At 43.8% G+C, this 10,550-nt stretch overlaps 1 long non-coding RNA gene across 1 annotated transcript; it reads right to left on the bottom strand.

Annotated features, from left to right (window-relative positions):
- Positions 1–1,250: 1,250 nt before the first annotated feature.
- Positions 1,251–4,056, bottom strand: LOC145014902 (uncharacterized). The gene is made up of 3 exons (XR_013665667.1): positions 3,976–4,056; positions 3,026–3,088; positions 1,251–1,278 (listed from the first exon to the last, which is right to left on the bottom strand). It is a non-coding gene; the product is annotated as an uncharacterized LOC145014902 (long non-coding RNA).
- Between the last annotated feature and the right edge of the window lie 6,494 nt (positions 4,057–10,550).

The raw sequence follows: 10,550 nt of genomic DNA, 5'->3' as shown, positions 1-10,550 counted from the left end.
CACATGTATACACACGGAGCACATATCAATATCATAACAACGTGAAATAAAAGATAGAAGGAAGGAATCATACCCGTCACCACATCGGGCGCGGCGCGTGCCTCCTCGGCAGTCAACTGAAATGCCCGACTCCTCACCACTGGAGCCTCTGCCTTTCCCTGACGGCCATCCGTGATCCGCAGGGTCGCTGGAGCTGGCGCCTTCACTGGCGCTGAAACTGTCAACATGGGGCAATTGGCCTTTTTGTGGCCCCGCTGGTTGCAGTGGAAACACAGCAACTCCGATGTCTGAATAACTGGCGCAGGAGCAGTGCAATCCCTGCTGATATGCCCAAACTTGCCGCACTTGTAGCAGCCTGACGATCCCATCCTGCACGCCCCCTCGTGCGGCCTGCCGCACCTCCTGCAGCGGCTCGGTCCCGACTGGCCTTTCGGCCTCCCGTTTGATCCCTTGGGCTTCTTCCCCGAAGCCCCTGCTGCCTGACCGTCCTCAAGTTTCCGTTTCCGGATGTGCTCCAAATCTATCTCTCTCTCCCTAGCCCTGGCAATCATAGAGTCCAGGGTAGGGCAAGCCGAAAAGCTAACATGCTCCCGAATGTCAGCTCGTAGCATATCATGGTAACGAGTCCTCCTCATATCCTCGTCACCTGCATACTGGGGCACCAATAAAGCCCTCTCCCAAAACTTGGCGGTGATCTCCGCCACGGTCTCTGTCGTCTGCCTCATGTCTAGAAACTCTCTGGCCAGCTGCTGAAGCTCGACCGCTGGCGCAAACTCTGCCCTGAACCTAGCCACGAAGTCCGACCAGGTCATTGCCTCGATAGCCGAGGCTCCCAACGAGTCACCCACTGACTCCCACTAATCCTGAGCTCGGTCCCGTAAACACCCTGCTGCGTACCTCACCTTCGACCCCTCGGGGCAGAAGCTGGTCAACTGGGCGGACTCAATATCCGCAATCCACCGCCTGGCGACAATGGGGTCCTTCACCCCATGGAAATCCGGCGCACCACTGCCCCTGAAGTCCTTGAAGGACAGTGTGCATGATCCCGACTGGCTAGAGGCCAAGTCGCTCCGGAATGCCCGTAGGCGATCCTCCATCAACTCCACGATCCCTTCCTTGATCGACCCAAAGATGATGGGGGTCGACTCAAGGATGCCCCTAGTGATCTCCGACGTGATGAACTCACGTAGCCTCTCATCAATCGGCTCGGTGCCTGATCCCGAACCTGACCCCTCTCTTGACCCGCCATCTGTCGGTCTCGGTCGAAGTACCACCATTCTGCAAAACATCATAATAATCATTAGTGGTACTGCTACTTTCTGAGGGATCTCAACTACTTACAGGTTCCTTGGTCTCGTCTTGGCCTCCCTCGGCTCGGGTACGGATCCTCTGCTTTCAGTAGTACGGGCCCATACTACCTTCCACATCTATCCGTACCTTCTCCGAGGAATTCCTCGACTCCACCAGCTCCCCTTTACTACTGTTACTCTCTGATATTCTCATCCTAGGCTTGCCCTAGGGAAAACTCAAGTTCAACACGACTGGTCCTCAGCTGCTGTAGGTCTCCTCATAATGCCAGTTAGCCACCACCTAAACACCATCACATGTGATGAGGATTTGATAATCCTTCAAGTAAAAGATCCGTCCCTACAACGGTTGGACTCAAACAAGAGCTGCGCAATAGGGCCAGTTCCAATACTTTGGGATTATTCAACCCTGATTACATGTGGTGTGACGTGTTTACCTAGTGGCTAACTCCCATTACTCAGAATCCCACTAAGCACGAAGCAAGCAGCATTCGGATAAGGGAAAAACAGACTCAAGCCAAAACTATTCTTATAACAAGAAACGACACTTAACATAGGATGCTAAGCTTATACTATCAGGCATAACCTAAACAGGCTATCCCACTGCTGTCTACTCAATTCTAGCATGCAATATTCACAAAGCTGTAACACATAAGCAGGCACATAAGGCATCACTCCTAGATCCTTAGCCTATTCTAGCATGCAGTTCTCCGTAAGCTGATAAACATAACATAAACTTGTATGGGTACTATGGGGAATGCTTACTTGAGCTCGGCCAGTCGCGCACGTCACACACTTTGCTCTTTCTTATGACTCTTTTCCGGGTTTTAAAGAACAATTTCTTTTGAAAAATCTTTCAATCCCTCGATTTGAGTCCAAACACTCCCGAAGGCGTGTCCGAATCCCTCAAACCAGGGCTCTGATACCAACTTGTAACGACCCAATTTTTACGTCCGAAAATTTCATTTTTAAGGTATTACTTTAGAAAATATTAATAAATAAAAACATTGTTTGATCACACCATAACACATCGCAACCATGTTCTAAAAAGTCAAACCATACATCCCATCAAAATATCATAGTACAATCCCAGTAAATCTCGTAAATGCGGAAACCGAAGAGTGTGTGTATGACGTGCAGCTACCGCACCGGCTCCTTCCCCTTCGGTGCAGAGGTACCTGAAAACAAAACTGTAAACGTAAGCACAAAGCTTAGTGAGTTCCCCTAACGTACCACATACCATACAAACACATAACATACGTACTGACAGGCTATTCTGTGGTGCCTGACTACCCGGTACGGCCATTCTGGGGTGCCGACCTACCCATACGGCCATTCTGGGGTGTCGTCTTACCCATGTCAAGCCATTCTGGGGTGCTGACTACCCATGTCAAGCCATTCTGGGGTGCTGACTACCCATCGGTCCTAACAACCGATCCTCGGGGACTGGTCCCCTCCCGCTACCTCTATCGCATAACATAACAGACCAACATACAAGCATACCATCACATACAGTCAGAAAATTCTGGGGTGTCTGACTACCCAGCGGTCCTAACAACCGTACTCTACTACTATTGCATAACGTATCATGATAGCATGTAACATTACAGGTAACAGCAAACCTAGATGATATCACAAAGATAATCATCTATCATACGTCTCCTACTGGTGGGCCGGCATTGTGGCCTTAGACCCACTGCTACTGGAAGGTAACCCACCTCAAAGTAGTTGCTGAACTGATCGGGAACTAACTGACTGCTGCTGCTCCGGGAGTCCTCCGGCTGCAATTCCCACAACATACTCAATCAAACACTGCTAACTGTCCTTTAGATAAAATGACCATTTTATCCCCGGTCTAGCTCTAAGCCAATGCTAGAGTCAACTTTCAGTTGACCCGACTCGCCGAGTGGATCTCCACTCGCCGAGTCCCTAGCAAACCATTGTCCTGGATCCCTGGTTCTACTCGTCGAGTCGGGCTATGACTCGACGAGTTCACCTTCTAACTGTCATTCAACTCCTTCATCCTACTCGCCGAGTTGTATGAACAACTCGTCGAGTTCATCTTCATCCGAAGAACACTTTATGCTAAGACTCGCCGAGTTGTATGAACAACTCGTCAAGTCTGTTCTTGATCTATGAAGATTGCCTTGGACTCGCCGAGTCAGGGCATTGACTCGCCGAGTCCTAACATGGGTGAGTTCAGCTTCCAACTCACCAAGTCACCCCCTGTGACTCACGGCTCAACTCGATACATCATGAAGGGACCAAATCGGTGACTCGCGACCAGACTCGCCGAGTCGCCAATACGACTCACCGAGTCGCCGCCATGCATCCACCAAATACACCGATTTACTCGATTTCAATCCATGCCATTCATAGATCTGGACTTCTAGGACACAAATCACACGTAAAGTTTCCAACTTTACGTGTGGATATTCACTAATGTGGATTTTAGGGTGCAAAATGCCTCAAAAGGGTAGATCTAGGATGAACAAGTCACATGGGGCCATAAAGCTAACAGATCTGAGCTCCTGGAGCTCAATCTTGCCTAGATCTAAAGGTTAATCCACTTATTACGAAACATTAAGCACAAACAAGCTTGATGAATTGCTCAAGGGTGTCCCAAATGAAATCCTAAGCATAGAAACAGGGGAAAAACGAAATATACCTCAAGGAAAATGTTGAAATGACACAAAGATGGCTGATCTCCTTCTCCTCTTCTTGATCTACTCCTCTTTCTCCTCAAAACCTTCAAGAACACACCAAGAACACTTCAATCTCTCAAGGAAACAAGGGAAAACGATGTTGGGGGAGTTCTGGGGGTGAATGGGGACGAGTTGGGGCGGAATGAGGGTTTAAATAGGGTGCAAACCCTTGAAACTTAGGGTTTCATCCAGCAGCGGTGACTCGCCGAGTCCAAGATATGGACTCGCCGAGTCGCCCACTTAAACGTGTCCTGAGTTTCGTCCCTACTCGGCGAGTCGGACCCTATGACTCGCCGAGTCCAAGGCTAAATTAGGGCAATGCTCAAATAAAATTCACATACCCGAAACCAGGTGCTACAAATCTCCCCCACTTATTTTAGACTTCGTCCTCGAAGTCTGCTGCCCGGTCCTGAAACAGCTCGGGGTAATGCTCCATCATCTCGTCCATCGGTTCCCAAGTCCATTCCGAACCCTTGCGGTGTTGCCATTGCACCTTTACTAGTTCTACCCTCTTGTTTCTCAACGTCTTGGTCTTTCTGTCAAGTATTGCGACTGGACGCTCAATGTAATTCAAGCTGTCATCAACCTGAATATCCTCCAATGGTACTACTGCTGAATCGTCCACCAGGCACTTCCGCAGCTGCGAAACATGGAAGGTGCTGTGGATCTGACTGAGCTCGGCTGGCAGATCCAGCCTATACGCCACCTTGCCCACCCGGGCTACCACCCTGAACGGCCCGATGAATCTTGGGCCCAACTTGCCCCGCTTCCTGAATCGAATGACACCTTTCCAAGGTGAGACTTTCAGGAGGACCATATCCCCGACTTGGAACTCCAAGTCGGATCGACGTCTATCGGCGTAGCTTTTCTGCCGACTCTGTGCAGTCTGAAGTCTGCTCCGAACCTGCTGGATCTTCTCGGTCGTCTCTAGCACCACCTCGGTGCTTCCCATGACTCTCTGGCCAACCTCCCCCCAACATATCGGGGTTCTGCACTTCCGCCCATACAACATCTCGAACGGGGGTCGGTCAATACTCGCGTGATAGCTGTTGTTGTAGGAGAACTCAGCCAAAGGAAGATAGGTATCCCAGCTACCACCGAAATCCAGTACACACGCCCGCAACATGTCCTCCAAAGTCTGGATGGTCCGCTCACTCTGACCATCTGTCTGCGGGTGAAAGGCGGTGCTGAAATGTAGACGAGTGCCCAACTCATCCTGAAATTTCTTCCAGAATCTGGAAGTAAAACGCACATCCCTATCCGAGATTACCGATACTGGCACCCCATGCCGTGCCACAATCTCCCTGATATAGATGTCGGCCAATTTTTCGGCCGATATGCTCTCCTGAATCGGAATAAAGTGAGCACTCTTGGTCAATCTATCCACGATGACCCAAATCGAATCCACTCCCCGTGCGGTCCTGGGAAGCTTTGTGATAAAATCCATCGTGATATCTTCCCATTTCCACAGTGGAATGTCCAACGGCTGCATCTTGCCATGCGGCCTCCGATGTTCGGCCTTGACCTTCCTGCAGGTCAAGCACCGCTCGACGTACCATGCCACATCCCGCTTCATGCAAGGCGACCAATAATCCGGACGAAGATCCCTATACATCTTCGTCGCCCCGGGATGAATAGAAAATCGGGACTTGTGCGCCTCCTCCATCAGAATCTGACGCACGCCACCGTGATACGGCACCCACACCCTACGGTGTAATGTCAAAAGTCCTCTGCCATCATAATCAAAGGAGGAAACCTGACCCAGCCCCATGCGTCATTCAAACCCCCAACCCAGAAATAAAGCCAGTATGCCACACATGTGGTGAGATCGGACATTTCAAGAGGGATTGTCCAACTGAGAGTAATAACGGAGAAGCAGGAGTAGTTTAACAACTAGACATGAAGAAACAAAAAGTAACCCTACCGGTATTTTTGGTATGTCCCGAAACTACAATATTTAAGCATCAAAATTTCACCAAAATCTTTTTCAAATAAATTAAAAATCACAAATTCTTTCCTCAACCAAATAAAAACACGTCATTCATATAAAAACTAATGATCCTTACAGGTGAACTGTGATGGATTAGTGTACACATTAGGGTCATATATAATTAAGATTCTAAAGGCTTAGAATGTGCAATTCTACCTTATTTCATGTTTCTTATTTGATTGTGGATTTAGGGAAGGGTTGCTCAGTCGAATGTCTTCTCGATCTTAATTATACATGTCCAACCATAATCGTAACCATGATCGTGAATGCTCTGATACCAATTTGTTATGAACTGGATTCTAAGAAAAGATTCAATAATGATGTTCTATTACTTGTTCTAACAACTAAAAGTAACTCAGTGTGTCATACTAACTCCCTTAAATATAACATCTATATAAATCTCAAACGACTAACTCGTACCCCAACACTAAACCTTAGGATCAAGAACATGATACCACTAAGAGTTACTCAATCCAAACCTAGATCCCACCTAGATCAAGATGCTCGGTCTGTTCAAAACAACCTACCTGTGGATTTAGCATCCATTGAGGCCTTTATAGCTTAGCGGATTGCTGATACGATGGCAACATACAAAACTAACCATCATACTGGCTCTGGACATGGGATGGGAGGAGAAAGCTCCCAAGGAGACAACATGTGACAACCCGAAATAATTGGATCAAGCAAGGTCTAAATTGTAACCCTATTACAATGAAACCTTGAAGACTAAAAGGGCATAGGTGCTTGTACATGGAAGTATACACTTAGGAAATCACATACAAGGTAATCTCTTGAAAGTAAACAAGTTTATCAAGGCAAAAACTAGACAAATGGATTTGGCTAAGAATCACATGAGACGGATATAAGAACTTGTGTTATGATGCAACCTTGAATGCCTGAACTTTAAGGCCATCATTTTAAGCTTTCTAAGCACTAGATTCATATACACAGTTATAAAAATCATCCAAAACGTAAACACACTAAAGGATACGATCTAAGACCATAAACCCTTTTCATTGGGCCATGTTTGGCCGTGAACCCCTTCATGTGGGACATGAATGGCTGTGAACACCATCCTAGGAAGGATCCTAGGGCGTAAACACCCCTTAGTGGACCTTACTTGGGCGTAAATTACTTTAGGGATTAATCTTAGGGCGTAAACACCTTGGTGGACCACATTAGAGGCGTAAACTACCTTAGGGATGTGATGTTTGGGCGCAAACACCTTCCTAGGGAGCATCTTAGGCATAAACACTTAGATATTTTAAGTGTTTACGAATTTATGAGTTGTATTCGCCATTTTCCCATGCAATCATGGATCCTTATGAATTATCCAATAGTTCTCCAAGTAAACTTCAAATCATCTTCACTTCCCTTATTTAAACAAGAACCCCTTTTGTTAATCCTCATCATCACCTCATTTCATTCTCTGGATACTTCATACTTCCTTTATGAACGTAAACCACTTTTCACAATATCTCATTTATCATATTCACATTCTGTGAACTCCTAAATTGCTCTCAAATGTATTCAAGCTCCAAGTTTTAATTCTTCAAAGCAATCCCTAGCTCCTTGTAAATATTTCAAGTTTTAGCTAGTGATTCTACATATTATTTTGTTTATTTCATCATATTTACACATAAAATTATGTGTTAATATTCTTAGGATATTCTAAGGTTCAAAGAGTTTATCAAACTCTTCAAGTGTTAGGACTTGAAAACGTCTCAACATCTCTCCAAATCATCCACCAAACCAAATCAAGGTGAGGTTCATACCCCCCCCCCTCCCATATTTTCAAGCTTTTTTATGTTTTTTTTTTGGGCCGGGGGGGGGGGGGATACAAGTCAAACTTTGTTTATTCCACAAATAACTACAAGTTTATCATCTTTATGTTAAGGATAACTTATTATTTTATACAGGTTAATGTATACTCTAGTTTGGTATAAATATTGTGATATGAGTATATTTTTAGTAGCGAAAACTAACGTGATCAAAGTTATAAAATCATAATAAAAGTTAAGATCTGTAAACTATATGGTTTTTGGGAACTTTTATTAAATGATGGTTTTATTTGCAAAAATAGTACATTATAGTCAAACACAAAATCTAATGAATTTTAACATCAACATACTATGCCTTGATATATTTTTCATGCTAGAACACACCTTCATATTTATATAAAATAATATGTAAGTAGTTTCAGACCAACAAGATAAATTATAATATCGGTATAGTCATCACCCACACTTTTCAAAGGCATGTTTAATCATCTAAAAGTATAACAATCCTGTTTTCACAAGAAGAGGGAGTTATAGTTCACGTAAATCTGTTAAGGCTCTTGTGAGACATCTTTAGTTGTACCTACCTAACGTATGCGGAAAGTCCTGTTAGTTACAATCGAAGTCTCCTAGAGGGAGAGTGTGATAGTTGTGTATAGATCTATATGGGGTTGACACCCCCACACCTGAGTTGTTCGCTACAGTTAGACTAGGCCAATCTAGGGTGACAAATATTTTGAATCTGATGCTTGAAAGATGGCAAGCTAGGAATTTTGACGTAGTTTGGTTGTAACGACTCACATATGGATAAACAAAACGATTTTACATTACGAGAAACTTATACTTCATTAGTTTTATTGAAATAAATGAAACTATCTTTTGTATGATTTTCACCTCCATATTGGTCTTGGAATTTTAAGCCCGGTTTATGGCAAGCTTATATTTCATTAGATTTATTAAAAAAAAATGAGGTTATAAACTATTTTCCGCATTATACTTTCTTCCATCTTGGTCTTGGGGTTTAAGACCACAGTTCATTTTTTAAGCAAAACATTGCATTATTTTGTATCGATATATATTTTTACTTTACAAGGACAGGGTGTACACCCTCCTAGTTTTATAAAATTCCGAGCTATGTTTCGTATATTTTGTAAACTGATCTCGTAACTTCGGTCTAATGGTTTTAATGACCACAACTTTTCACATAACAGAAAATATAGGATTTTATGGGAACACATTCATGTTAACACAAACTATTTTTATAAGAAAATATCGGATTTTCTAGAGTTTTACAACTTACTATGAACAAAGATATTACAAAGTTTTCTTACAAAAATTCTTATGAACTCACCAACTTTTAGTTGACGATTTTCAAAATGACTTGTATTCTCAGGGATCTAGTAGACAGGTATTCACCACATTCGAGGCCCAACGTTGCTGCATTATGTTTTCTACTATTGTTATTCGTGTTTAACTTTTGCATAGATCAAGTGCTGTAAACAATGTAAACTAAATATTAATGTATGAATGTTTGTGTTGCTATATTTCATTTATATCTAATTGTTATGATATTGTACGTGAAGTAACTTCATCCGCCCCCATACGTTTCCGCCGTTCTGGTTTGGGGGTGTTACAGATTGGTATCAGAGCATTGTTTATACTGAACAAGTATATCAAACCATACAAGATATACAACTATAAATACAATGGGACTAAAAACTCTAACTAAAAGTATACTTTAAAAATATAAGTATTTTATAAAAGCATACATACTTACTAGAACAGTATCATACTGAGAAGAAAACAAAAGTATTTAGATGTTGGACACTACAGTCAAACCTACGCAGTTATGTAATCATATCTAGGATAAATATAGTCTGGTCAACTATATTTATTTGAGATATGACCAACATGTGCTTGAGAGTGATAGTGGTGCTGCAACAAGCCTAAAACTTACCAACTATACATGCAAGAGAACATTAGTGTCGTACATCAAGTAAAAGACTATAGGAGTACTTTAGGATATTATATAACTTTCGCACATATACTTTCTACCCACTTCTCACACCTCCAGTCTCGCACAGACACCACGGCTGAATTCCAACACAGAGACCTCTACTACCAGGCCTTGGTGGCCCATAGATGGGTTGATGAAGAAACAGAAGAGGTTCAAGAGGAAAACCCAGAAGAAGGTCCCGAAGAACACCAAGTAACGGACTACAAGGGGGAGAATTTCAATGAAGAGTCAGACAAGGATGAAGGCACCAGATGGATCCTTAGCGACCCTCACTCTTCGGGAGCAACACCGAACCAACACACAGCGCAAGAGGACCATACCGACCGCCTACTCTCTTTAGAGGAGGAAGTGGCCACCCTAAAGCAGCAGCTCCTTGCAGCCGAAGTTAGGGCAGTTCAAGCGGAGCAAAGGGTGGATGAGACCACTCGTGAATGAGTGAAATGGTCGAGCTCCTTGTGCGTTATTTTGACATATGAGCGTCATTACACTACTCGCACTATGTCTTAATTTTATTATGTACTTCGTTATAACTAGTAGTATTGAATCAAGAGAGGTACGCCTTCCAAGAACCCGTGTAATCCGAGTCAACTAATTGAACTGATATCTATATCTTCTTTTGTTAAACTTAACGATCGTCCAGTATCGACTACTACATACTACCATTAATACATCATAGGGATGTAGGTCGAAACAACGAGAATCATACAACCAAAACATGTGACTTATATGCGTGCATGCATAACTCCATGTCTG

The sequence above is a fragment of the Lactuca saligna genome, chromosome 9, assembly GCF_052625555.1.
Source record: "Lactuca saligna cultivar CGN05327 chromosome 9, ASM5262555v1, whole genome shotgun sequence".
Lineage (NCBI taxonomy): Eukaryota > Viridiplantae > Streptophyta > Magnoliopsida > Asterales > Asteraceae > Lactuca > Lactuca saligna.
This window is presented reverse-complemented; position numbering and strand designations above follow the sequence as displayed.